Here is a 13968-nt window from a genome sequence, read left to right as displayed (position 1 = left end):
TGACTAAGGTCACAAGAGTTAAGCTTGAAATAGCAGAACTTGAGAACATTTGGGATGTAAACAGGTGACTGGAGGGAGTATGTCACAAGATTTTTCAAGGGATAATCATTGACCAGAACTGTTGGCATGTAGGACCCAAGCTGAGAAAGGCTTTACCGCCTGTGTAACAGTGCTGGCAACAAAAAGATTAGCTCTGCATTCACTGCAAGTTAATTATATTCCTAGTGATTTGTAACTCCATCTTGCTCGTTCTCATGGATTAAAAGAATGATGATCAATGCTACCAGAGAGAAGCTCATCTTAGGGCTCACAAGCCAGAACAAGAGACAGAGATCCCCTCTCTTGGGGTTTGTGTTTCAAGTTTAGTCATTGTAACTAAAATTGCTGTTACATTTCCCTTTTGAACTTCTTTCACAGGGTAAGAAAATTTACACACTCACATTGTCTATATATCTATCATCTCCTTCCCTTTGAAGCTGCGGGCTGAGTTCCTCTAGATTTTATAAAACCTGGTTTCTAGGTAGAGGGGAAAGATCTGGAATCATGTCCTTCCTTGAAAAAAGAAACAAGAACGTGGTCAGCAATTCCCTACACTGTTTGAAGTGTTCTAGGCGATCAGCACAGGTGTACTGGCCAGTCAGTGCATGCTGCTTATGGGACACAGGAGGTGGCTGCTGTATGGTGGCAGGGGGAATAGGGGAGCTGGCAGCATTATGAGGTCCCCAGGAGGACAAGAAGAGACAGAGGTTATTGTGGAAAGGGAGGGAAATGGGACACAGGAGCCTAGGAAACTGTACTTTGTTCCACTGCTCAAAGAGCAACTGGGAGCAACATGAAGGATTGCCAGTTTCTGTCTGAGGTCCCATTTTAAAAAGAGGGTTCTTGAACCCTCAAATCTGTCTTCAAACAAATCCCTTAGGTTTGATGTGATTATTTGCTGCTGCAGGATTTCCCAGAAGAATGCAGGAGCCTGAGCTCTGGGGTGAGAATTCAAGTAACTGGAAAGCAGTGGGGTGCACTCTCTGCATATCAATTTTTCAGCTGGCATCAGACTTAGTGTTCCAGTTCCAAGAACTGCCACTGAAAACAAACTCCTTCTTTTGAAGAGATGGGAACTCAGATATTCCCAGGGAAAAAAAACAGTCTGGGGACATAAATACAGTATAGGTAAGGTTTGATTTTGCATGCAAATCACTAATGCTTTCTGCAGTGCATTTTTAACATTTTTAGCATCTCTGTCCTTACCCACTGCTTCAGTCAAGACAGGTTTGTGTTGCAGCTTTGCTGTGACTTTTACTTTAGGAATGTAAAAAAAAAAAAAAAAAAAAAAAAAAGAAACTAAAAAAAAAAAAAAAAGGATCATACCCTGACCAATAAGATTATGTTGGGAAACCCCCAGTACAGATTTAATTAATAATGAAAAATGAGTCCCTTTGCTAAGAGATCTTACTCTGTTTGAGGTAGTAATTCCTCCAAACTAATTAAGAACACTTTTTGACAGTATAAGCTGGATCTCTATGTAAGTGTCTTTTAACAGGCTTTGAAGGTAAATCAAGTGCTTAAGGAATCATCTCTGCTGAGCAATGGCTCCTGAAATTGGGCAAAGATGTTGATTGGGCTCCAGTTCTTCCAGGACCTTCAAGCCCCTGTGAAACCAACTTTCAGATGACCTTGGCTAAACAGCCAAGACTAAATCCAAGACACCTTCTCTGCCAAGAAATGCCCTTGCTAAAGCCACCCCTCCTGTCATTCCTGTACAGTTTGGGGGTGATTATACTGAAATCAGCAATCCCCTAGAGCATGTCTACACTGCCCAAAGGTCTTGACACTCAAAAAGCAGCCGATTTAAGTAGCAGTGCTGAATCTGGTTCTGCCCCATCTGCTCACCCTTCCGCTGTCATGGGTGGCCAAAGAGGACACTGGAGGACTGAAATCAGGAGCAGTTTGTATTCCCATAGTAGAATACATACATTCCTGTAGGGGACTGTAAACTGTGCTCTCTTTCCAAGTAGGAATCCCTTTCCCCCTACTGCAGATCAGTGTCTGTCAGAGGCTTGTTTCACGTTTTAGCCTCGGAGCTGGTTGAGATAGACACCGTGTCTGGTTGCAATGATCTGAAACTTTCTTGCCCTTCTCCAGGCAGCCTTACTGAGGGCAAGTTATGTGCGTACAATGTGCACATCAATGTTGCTTTAGTCGGAATATGGATCCCTTTTGGCCTCGTGTTAAAATACATTGTCACGTGGTGAGAAACAGAATTTTGACTGGAAAGATAGGAACACACAGCCAATATAAATATTCACTGAAAAAATAGGAATTACTTTCAAAATAGCTAAGCTCCCAATTTATTTCTTCCTACTTCCTGAAAATTTATCACATTTGCTTAGCTCGTGGCTTTTTCCTACTTATCTGTGTTTTCTCTCTGCTGACGTGTTTCTGGAAGTGCAGCAAGAGCTGTGTCTTGCTACATTTTGTGGGCTGCAGTAGTTACATCAATTAAAAGTTGCAATTGTGTCTTCCGCGGGATTGTGGGTTAGCCAGTTCTACTCTTAATAATTTGTAGTGATACAGGGTAACCAAAAATACTTTGGAGTAAGTCCGAATTCCGGCATTCCTCCTGTACAAATAAAATGACCAGAGTTGGGGTTTGGGGTTTTCTTTTTTGGTCTGAGCTGCTGGAGAATTCCTCTGCATGTCTACAGAGAAAAAAAAATAATTTTGAAAACAGCCTGAATGCAACCAACATGTTTATTTCACTTTTCTCTCCACCTTTCTGGACAGTACGTCAAACAGTACGAGAGAGACAAGGACAAAATGGAGAGTCTAGTGAAGGGCTGCTGAGAGGCTGCGTGACTTTGGTCATGCTGGAGGAGGTGATGGAGGGGGATGGAATCGCACCTTGTGCTGCTCATGGGGGTTACAAGGACTTTATAAGGGCAGGAAGCCACAGGTAGTAACAAGGAAAGCTCTGGTTCCCATGCACCAGACAGTACCCAGAAAGGTGTTGAGACCTCCATCCTTGGAGATTTTTCAAAACTCAACTGGGCAAGGCACTGAGCAACTTGCTCTAGCTTTGCAGCCAGCCCTGCTTGGAGCAGGAGGTTCAGCTGAAGATCTCCAGAGCTCCTGTTCCACCAAAATCCTTAGTAATAATTTTGTATGACTAAGGATCAAGCAGTACATTGCTGTTGTCAGACACAATCACCACTTTTCCCAACACAAAGCACACAAATTTGCAGGCCTTTTGCTGCAAAAATCCCCTCAACAATGGGTTCCTTCATGGTTTCACCAAAAAGATAACTGCTGCTCTAGCAGAAATGTTCATCTTTCACAAGCCTGATGAGTACAGATTTCTTACAAAGAATGCATGAAAAATCTGCTCTTTCTACCCATGGTGGAACTCAAAGAGCAGTTGCCTGTTCCCTAAGGGACTACTCTAAGCCTTTCTTTGTGAACCTGTTCCTTGAAGGAGGCCTTCCTACCCTCTTTGCCTTTCTGCTTTTTGCCCAGCTTCTGAGACAGATGCTGAGAGACCCACAGATAACACCTCCATCTGCCATGCCCCTCTATAAGCCACGTTGCCTGCAGTCTCATCTCTTGAGATGACTAAAACCCCCAAATACCATGGAGGAGTTATTTCAGATGTACTTTTGTCTTGGCAGAAATAGCTACAAAGGATGAAAAGATGGGAGAGAACTGGGTGGCTTAACAAGGACGTGGGAGTGATGAGCAGAGAAGGACACTGGAGAGGTGTTGACTAACTGGGGGGAGTCAGATTTCAGGGAGTGCCTTTTTCCAGAAACTCTGTCTGGCCAGATGTCACGTCTCTCCTGGGAGGCCCCTCAGTATAACAAGATTTCTCGCCTGTTTTTGCATTAGAAAACTATTGACAGTCACTATATCACTTATTGACTTGCATCTGAAAGTCCATTAATTTTGTTCTGTCATTACATTTCCATTTCCATAGCATATCCCATATTTGGCCTGCTGATGTGTAGCATTTCTGCAACATCACTTTTCCAGATGTCAGCTTCAAACTGGAGATTGAAACATATGGGGAGGAAAAAAAAAAAAAAAAAAGGCAGAGGATTTGCCAGCTGGGGTGGGGTGTGTGATGACAGGTTTGTAGGGGAAGCATAATAGCTTGATGTGTTTGCTCCAATGACCTACAGCCAAATAGCTAGGGTGTTATTTACACATGCTATTTACACACCTCACAGAAGCATCACTAAATTCATTACAAGCCAGTTCCTATTGGAATTGAGTTTATTTTTTTCAACTGAGAGAGTTAGAAATTAAATGTCGTATAATACATTTTCGGAGTCAGTGCTGTCTGTCTGGAGCAATTTCTGTGGGTTAGATGAGCCCTTGTGAATGCTTTCAACAAGCAGTTAGCTGGACAGTTAGAAGAACTGCCATACTATTTTCCCAGGCTGACTGATTAAAGTTAAAAAAACCCTGCTCTAATCAAAGATAAACTGAGTGATCATGAGAAAGGAAATGCTTCTGTGAGTAATTCCTCTGTCCTGCCCTGTCATCCTGCAGCGTGCTGTTTGTCTGCCCTTTCCCAGCCCAAGACCATGAACATGGCTGATCCCACTATTTTGGGATAATGTATATACCCGGGATTCAGTGTGATCAGGAACAAGAGAAGCTGAGCTCCCATGCCAGCATGCTCCTATGGTCTCGTTCAAGAAGAATTGTCTCCCGTGGCACAGCAAGGTGCTCCCAGGGTCTAGCTTCATCCTCTGGCTTTGGCACCTGGGTCTCTGCTGCCAGGAGAAACTGTCCCCACAATGGGTTTTGAGCATGGCTGGCTTCTAAAAATGGAAAGACGTTAAACTATGTTTTGGGACTGCTGGGGGAAATGTCAGGGGAGTTTCAGAGCTATGGGGAAAGGGAAGGACACCAGCAGAGAGGGGTGTGGGACCAGTGACATGGGATTCCAGCCACAGACCTGGGATATGGAGATGTTCCACACTGAGAAAGATGAGCCACTGGCACTGGCATACTGGGCTACAGTAGCAAAAAAACTGGGGGATTAAAGAAACTGTCTGCTGAGCAGTGTTTTACCCACCTGGTGTCTGTGGGACTGGTGTTTCCAAAGCTCAGGATAGATACCAAAGTGGCACTGCATTTGCAGACCACAGGAAACTAAGCAAAACAAAAAAGCCCTAAAAGCTCCAGACTTTGCCTTTAACCATCCCAGTGCTGTCAAAATTGCTTGGTCCTCACTGTGATGTGTGCAGGAAAATCCCTTATGACAGAGACCCCCTACGAGCTGTGCACACAGCAGGCCAAGGCTGGGGACTTTCCAGGTGTGCTCCTGGATTAGCTAGCAGATATTTTCTGAGAGTTGTGTGGAAAATGTGCACCGCAGGCCAAACGGCCACGCAATCACCTCTCATACAGCCCTGAGATCAAAACCTGTCACTCGCCTTAAAAGAGTGTTACCCTGCACAAGTGAGGGTAACTTGTCTGGACAAAATATTTTTTAAATTCTCTGTTTTCTGCAAAGAGCTGTGCTCAAGGTGAAGCAAGTTTCATGATAGTGAAATGGATGGGACCCTGGAAGCTGACTGCTATGGGCTTTTGCAGCGGGGCATCCCCAGGGGCTTTCTCAAGGAGCCTCTGCCCAAGCAGGACTGGAATCCAGGGTGTGAAGACTCCCCAGTGCCAGGGAGCTGTCCTGGAGGGCCCTGGGGGAGCAGAACAGGCAAGTACTTGCTGTCCTGGCCAGAAAATTAATCTAACATCACAAACTGGATGCAGATCTTCAGCTGGCGAGGTGCCATTGCTCAGCTGATAGCAGGGAGAGAGCATCTCTGTGCCCCCTGGGGAGGACCAGCCCCCATGTGAAAAGGGGCAGGGTGAAGGGCAGTGTAAGGGCCCTGGGGGACCGTGCACGGGATTTGAACCGAGCAGTTCTACAGCTGTAAAATAAGCTCTAAACTCTGAGTACGTTTGGAGCTAAATTTAACCCCAGTCCTTCCAAACCTGTGCTCACGTAATTGGAGGTCTGCCAGAGTAGCTCGCTGTAGAAGACGTGTGATATTTTGGGAACAAGACGGGATTTTTTTCCCCAGAGCTTTTGCCAAACCTCAGCTTCTGAGCATGAGGACATAGCTTAGGCAGCAGGGTCCCGGTACAGGGTCTGTCTCACTAAATGACCCAGGAAAAATAAACCTGGATCAAGCCCACCGGTGTTGGATTCTTGCAGGCCAGTGGCTCTCCCAGGCTTGCTGAGCTGTCCAGCATCATGGCACTGCGGGACTGTGGTCAGGCAGGACTCGGCTCTGCTCCTTCCTGGTCCCAGCATGAGTTGTGAGGGAGCCCAGGATTCCCAAGCTACTCTGGGCGCTAAGCCACTGGCCTCCTTCCCGTTAGCCATAATCACTGGTTTGCTGGAAAATTTATGAGACGTACTGCAGTGATATTCATGAATATAGAAGCTGTTGTAAATGTAATTTGTTGCTAGGATTTGACAGTGTTTATCTGAGTGACGTCAGCCACCCATCACTCGCAGTGGCTACAACAGTGCTTCTGCTGATGGACTCAGATAGCCATGAGCTTCTGTCAAGGGTTGCAGATTCATCCCCTGACTCTCCTGATGTTCAGCTTGTGCCAAGAAGCATGGCAGTTAGTCCCTCTGGTTTAGTGTTATTGCTGGAAATGTTGTTGTTAGTCATTAAATTCACTAACCCTATTTTCAAAGTTATTACAGTATTTAACTTGGCTGCTCCAGTGTGGTTTTAAAGCTGTATTTCCAACATATGATATGAGGTAAAAATAGCCAGTGTCTAATTAGAATAATCCCTGGAGAAACTCAGATTCTTCAGTTTCACAGTGAGTTGTTCTCCTCTCAACATGGCAGGCACATTTCGGCTCAGTGACAGTTCCTTCTCCACCAGCGTGGGTCAACCTAGAACTCCATCAGCTGGGGAGAGGCTGCGATCAGAGAGGCCAGGGGAAAGCCTCAGAGAAAAGCCCTGAGAGCATTTCACATCTCAGGAGACAGCAGCTTCTTCAGGCTGAATGCTTAGGTAGGGCTTAGGTGACCACCAGCAATAGCTTCTGCATTTGTATTTAGCTTTTCCTCTTCTAAGTTCTTGTGTGGGTGTGTGAGAAAAATTCATTGCTGGAATTTCTGGGAATTGGGCAGACTCCGGCTGCAGTGTTATGGTTTGGGGTTTAGGCTGGCGATGGTGCCAGAAATAGTATTTTGCAAGCAGCAGCGCGCAGCAGTGCGGCGGGCAGTCAGATTCCACGGGGCTATCATTATCCCATGAAGCATTCCTGGGGTCTGCAGCAGGGCACGGCGGGTGAGGGCCATCAGTGGCCTTTAGGCTGCCCACCATCCCAGCTCCATGCCGCAGAGGGAGATGAGTCAGGCCCTCGGCTCTGCTGCTCTGGCAGCTGGAGAGCGGTCCAGGCCCCCACAATACCCCAACAGCAGCCGGGAGCTGTGCTCCAGGGAGCTGCAGTACAGGTGATGAAGTCTGAGAGGACTGGACAGGCTGCTAGCAGTGCTGGGCAGCCCCCTGCTCCATGTGTGGCTTTTGAAGTCCTGCTAAACCCCCCGTCCTTGTCCTGGGGTGCTCTGGGAACATTTTATTGGAGAAGATGGGGAGGCTGGGGAGTGGCTTAGCTTTTCCTCTCAAAGCCTGCCAAGCCAGACTTACCATGACTTTGCCCAGACACACTGAGCAAGTGCTCTTCAGGGCTTGCTCTTGTTTCATTTTTTTGTTCAAGACTGAAATAAGATATACAAACAAAAATGTGAGGCAGATGCTACCAAGTTACCGGGAAGTTGTTCGGACATCTCCATGTGCTCCCCAGGGCACTGGGAGGTGTCCTCAGCTGGCCAGGACCCGCTGTCCTCCAGGCACACTGTGAAGCCACTGGTGTTCAGAGCCATGCTGGGCATAGTGCTCCGTGTGGGCCACGTAGTGCCTCCCTCCCCCAAACGGATGGAAATATTTCTGTTTTCCAAAATTAGTTTCTAAATGTATTGGAATTTCCTTTCAGTAGGAATTCTTGAAAATCTGGTCCTCATTGGGAAACTGAATGGCAACTTTTTCCAAACCCCCTTCACTGTAATTCCTTACCCAAAGCAAACAGCAGATTTCAAGCATTTTTGTTCACAGGACAGCTCTCAGGATTACCCTGCTGAGAGACTGAGGCAGGGGCTCACTGTTTGCTATGTGGCTGATTGGATTTTCATTCTAACAGAGCTTTAGCTGTTACAGCTAAAGAAAATCATGGTGCTGGTTTAGAAGATGCTTCTCATCTCCTCCAGTGAGACCAGACTGCTTGGGGACCTGTCTGTGTTCAACCCCATGGACACACACAACCCCACACGAGTCCCTCCAGCTTAGCACAGCACCCTCTGTTTGCAAAGGACTATAGATACGGGTCCTGCACCCAAACTACACCAATGCAATTAGAGTACTTTACAGTGAGGCAGCATGTCAATAATCTTCTTTAAGAATGACATATCTTATTTTCCATGTCTTCTGGTACCATCTGGACCTCTGGGGAAATATCTGGAGCGGCCTGGCAAATTCCCAGTCACACATCTGAAAAGAGTTACTTGCAAAAGGCCAGAGAAACAACTGTTTGTGAGGGCTGATTTCAAAGTCTGACTTCCCTTTGAGCAGCAGCTCCTCATTGGTTTGGTTACCAGGGTCATGCTTTTTTAAAACTTAGGACAAAACTCAAGCTCTAGACAGAAAACACAACTGCCTTTCAATATTAAGATGGACTCTTTAGCCCTAAACAACAAGGCAGATAGTTTTATCTGAAGCCTCGGTCACAGAAACTCTTTGTTTGAAATTCTTCCAGAGCAGCATTATCTCATTGCATCAGATAACCAGCTTCAGCAGGCACCAAGGAAGCATCTATGCCTGGGCCTATTTTGGGAGTCTGATCCCAATGGCTCTTTTACTCAAAAGTAGGTCACATTTTATTCCTTTTCCAGAAGAAAAGTTAAGAGCAAGCTCAAATACAAGATTTCCAGGAAACCAGAAGAAATTGCTGCTTCTATTTCTAGAAGCCCTGCCAGAGACAAGATCCTTTGTACTCAGGCTAACTCCTCTCCTAACTTTACCATATGATTGATGACTCAAATTATGAGGTTTTGTTTCCCATTTCTACCTGAGATTTCCTGTTTGGGCTCTTCCCAGATGCAATGAGAAAGGTTACCACAAAGATATTTATGGATGTATAACCCTAGCTGCTAAATTTGTAATTGCCCAGCCCCAGGGCGGAACATCCTTTTAGCTGAATCAGTGGCTGTAAGAATACAGCACGTACCGTGGAAAACTGGCCTCACTTGCAACACCACTCACCTACCATGCTGGCTCCTTTGGTGTAATGAGGTGCAACAAAATTATATTTGACTTTGTGATCACTGAGTCTGAGTCAGCAGCACTGGATGTTGCAGTCTCTCCATCTTGCCTGGTCCCCGGTATGCCCAGTGCTGTGCTGGCACCTTCCTGTCCTTCAAATGCTTCTCCTGGAGAGATTTAAAGGTTTGGTTTTTGATCCTTCCAGGGATTGCTGAAAATTTACATTGCCAAAGGCATTTTTCCTTGGAAATGTCCATTTAGAATCAGCACCAGCGGTCCTTGTGCATAGCACAGCCTGTATATGAGCCAGGGGGTTAGATATGATCAGTGTGTAAGATGCCAAAGGCAAATCTCAGCTCAGCACCCAGGCTTATGCTGGAGATGTGTCTGGTCAAGGAGCTCTGCCCCAGTAGCCTGGGATCCCTCGTGCACATCCCAGCCATGCCACTGTTTGAATGCCAGTGGGACTGGTGCAGGGAGCCCAAAGGATGTGTGCAGATCTGGGACTCAGAGCATTACCCTGTGGATCTTCTGAGCAAGATGTCGAATCATCTTTGCTAATCAGCTCCAGTTGCAGTTAGATCCGAACTTCAACTCAGTAAAGGCACAAAACCATTTGTTCTCTCCCTGGGAACCACATGGAAAGGCTGATAGTGGGGATAGGCCCATTTCCAGAAAGGAGGGATCCACACTTTCCAACCCAACAAGGCTGGGATGGCTCCCCTCTCCCGGGACAGGAGGCCTGGTCCAGGAGATGTGAGCACCGACATGCCTCGGCTCCCTGCCTGCAGCGCCTCTGTCCTTCGTCTCTGGTGTCTGAGCTGTCAAATCCTTCCACATTCCTGCCCTAATCCACTCTCATCAGCTCTTGCTGCTCCTGCCAGAGGCATTTCTGACCCTCGTCTCAGGAACACACCATGGCAGAGCGTGATGCAGCTGTGCGGTCAGGTGGCTGTCCCACTCCCATGGCTGGGCTGTGGGGAGCCCAGCACAGGTGGCCACAGCCCCAGGCTCCTCCGCCACCATTGCTGCTGCAATAAGGCAATGTTTATGGCCCACAGCCAGGGTCAGGTGTGAACACTTTTCTTCATGTACAAATAGCAACAGCTGAAAGAGCAAACACTCAGTGAACAGAAAGGGTCCCCTTGCTGCCAGGAAACCACATCTGAGCTCATTTACCACTGACCTGCCACAAATGATCATCTGTGCAGTCATTAGGCAGCTTTGGTGGTCAGCATATCAGCACGTTGCTGATTAAATAATTCCAGTTGAGGACAGTCTGAGCTTACCAGTGTGGTGCTTGCAACCGTGAAAGAGCATGGGGCCACTGGAGCGAAATCCTGCTGTCTCACACCACCAGCTGGGTGGGAAAGTCCATGAGGACGCAGCTTGCTCAATTATAACACGAGAGCTGAAATGATTTTGGCACTGTGGAAGAAATACACCTGTATCCATTAGCACACGGATCCTTCCCCATAGGTTGTGGTATGTTCTGGGGAAGGCTGTCTCTTGTACGAGGCAGATCATTTTACTGGAGACATCATGGACATGAAGATGTTCTCGGTTCCTCCCTGTGAGCTGAGCAGCAAGTGTGGCTGCAGGGAATGCAGATACTACATGGGCGTTTTCCGGCAAAAGGCCATGTAGGAGGCTGAGAGGAGAAACCGTACTGCTGGCAGTCACGCTGAAGTCACAGATGGTGAAAAAACCACATAACGAAAGGCTGGCCTTGAGAAAACATTCTGATCTACTCCCCCTGCAACCAGGAGCCACCACTGACCCGCTCACTGCAGACACTGGTTTTCCCATAAGCTTGCACAGACCCAGGGGTTTCTTCTCCTTGGTAAACCTATGATGTCCCCAGCAGGGACACGCTGCCACCTCAAACCGCTCCTGGGAGCTCAGCCTCCAGCTGAAAAGCACCTGGACAGTCCTATGCCCTGGCCTTTCCTACACGTCCCCAAAGTGAGATGGAGCTGAGAGCATACCAGGAAGGATCTGTCGATGCCAGTATGAAGGTGGCATTGTGTTGAGCAAGTTTTGTCCATTTTGCCTGATTTCCCTGCTATAAATGAACATAAGAGCTGAAGGGCATCTTTGTCTCTGTTCCCCAAAGTCTTCCTGTAGGTTTTTAGACAAGACATTGAGTCTCTTGATCCCATGGAGGATAATCGCTTCCAGGGCTGTTGGCAAGGGTAGGAGCTGGCTGCCCTCAGTGCTCAGTAGCTTGAGGCTGAGTATTTGCTCCATTCCCTTGGGGAGAACAGGAATTATTTACTGGGGAGAAGATCCTCATTACAGCTGGAACATGTCCCAGGGACCAGCAACTTTGAGAAAAAGCAAATTTGGTGATGAAACCAAAAGCAGAGGTGAAAAGGCCAGCCTGGTGATGGGGTCTTTACTCAAGCTGAACCCCATCAGTAATGCCTGATACGCTGCCAGGCTCGGGGACGGCCGGAGGAGCAGGGTCTCCCTGCAGCAATGTGCGCGGGTTCGGGGCTCATGCCCTGGCTCCAGCCCTGCCACTCTGCAAACAGGAAGCTGGCAAGCAGCTGCTGAATAAGTCATTTTGGGGAGTTTGTACCAAACTGGCTTTCAACTCCTGAACGTGTAGGAAGGAAAAAGCCATGAATACGCCTTTGTGACCAAGTTTGGCACCAGCCACACTCTGCAAGAGGGACAAGAATGTGGCCATTTAGAGGGGAGTCAGCTGCCCTTTAAGAAATGAAATGATCCCTTCCCTTTCCTGCGAGGCTTTATTCAGGGGAGAATAGGAATGAGACAGTGAGCAGCTTCTTTCTCTTGCTGGCACTGAGGGCTGTGATCCAAACTGTGGATGCTGGAGTGCAGGAGAGACCCCTCTGCAGGGAATCTGCACAGCCCAGTGACGAGCCCGTCCGACTGGTCCCTCTTGCTGCAGCCTGTCTACTCCAGGAGGAATCGGACTGGGGCAGCGAAGCTCCAGGTCTGCCCTTTCCCGGATGATTGTGTGCACCCTGCAGTGATTTCGCTGGGACTCCAGCAAAACATCTGTCCATCTCCTCCACAGGGCTCGGAGGGGTTTTGGAAGCAAGCAGTTTGGAAGGTTTTGCCCTTTTCTGAAACAATTCCCCACCCAGTTTTTGAGAAGTTTCTGTATGTTACATTAAAAATGGACTGTGTCCAAACATTTGTGGGTTTTTTTTTGGAAAGGCTTAGATATTTTGTACAGATCTTTCCTTTGTGGACAACTTGAAATCCAGGGGCTTTGTAGCAATCTGGAATGAAGACACGCTCTGTTTTATCAACTCCTTCGGGAGGCTGGCCGCCTGCTTTCTGTCTAGTTGAAGCTTTGACCAGATTCACTGGCGCAATTGTTACGTCCAGTGAAAGAGGGAGCAGGTCTCTGGGGCAGACAGTCTGCCTTAGCTGAGGCTCTGAGAGGACAGCTTGGTCACGCGTATACACAGAAGTTTTCCAAAGAGTGACTTAGGAGTTTTTGAATGACTGGCTTTGGGACCTCACAAGTCCTGAAGCAGTAGGAAGCTCCAGATGATTTCAAAATGCTTCACGTGCCAGGAAAAAGGAAAAACAAGCAAAGCAGATATTTGTAGGTCGGCTAGTGCTAAATTGTATCGCTCCACTGGGATCATGTGCTCCAAGTGGAGACTTTTTGTAAGAAATGCTTGTAACAAAATGTAATACATGCAGGGGTCTTGCGAGGGAGTCAAGATTAACAGTTGCTTTCTTCTTGAGTTTGATTCCTTTCTTGCCTTCCCCTGGTTTGCCATCTTATGACAAGCATAAACAGAATATTGGTTAAAAACTTTGCTGGCAGCTTCCTCTTTCCACCATGTCCTGCAGAAGGTCTGGAAAGAAAGAGACAGCTCCACCAGTGCTTCCCCATTTAAGGTCACCAGCAGCTTATTCGGTTCCTGCACCAAAAAGTCTGCTGGAAAATGGGGAGTCTTTACAGCTTGGCATGTTTTGACAAATGTTTTTAGGGTCACTGTTGGTGGGGTTTAATTACAATTCTGTTCCTGTTTGCATAGTGTCAGTGTTTCGGTGTAGATGCATCACGGCATCCTGGTTTGGATGGGGGGGCTACAGGGACCCTGCAAGGGCAGGAGGCCACAGCAGCGCCAAGGGAAACCGGCTGCACACACCGACGGGGCTCTTCCCTGTGCGAGCGGCACAGCCCTGGGACAGGACCCGGAGGGGCGGTGGGACCTGCATCCTCAGAGGTCTTCAAAACTCAACGGCAAGGCCCCAGTCTAGACATGCCAGAGACAGAGCGCATAAAACCTTTGGAAGCTGGTAGCCCCCTCCTCTTCCTTGCCTCCTGTTTCAACCTGGAAAATCAGGAATAGCATGGAAAGACCAAACCAGCAAAGCAGGGACGGACCGGGAGGAGGAGCCACCTTTCCAGCTGTACCTGTTCCCATTTACTGGGCAGCTCAGGGGGACCAATCAGTTTAGACCAGAACCCTTGAAATTAGATTGTTTGGAATAGTTTTTACATTAAATATTATTGTTCCTTAAGTCTAACTAACTACAGTATGACATGGTTAAATTATTTGTTCCTGGAGAGTGGATCTATGTTACTGAAAAAGGGAGAGTGGATTTTACTTTGAAATTT

Source organism: Strix aluco, chromosome 15 (assembly GCF_031877795.1).
Source record: "Strix aluco isolate bStrAlu1 chromosome 15, bStrAlu1.hap1, whole genome shotgun sequence".
Taxonomy (NCBI): domain Eukaryota; kingdom Metazoa; phylum Chordata; class Aves; order Strigiformes; family Strigidae; genus Strix; species Strix aluco.
This window is presented reverse-complemented; position numbering follows the sequence as displayed.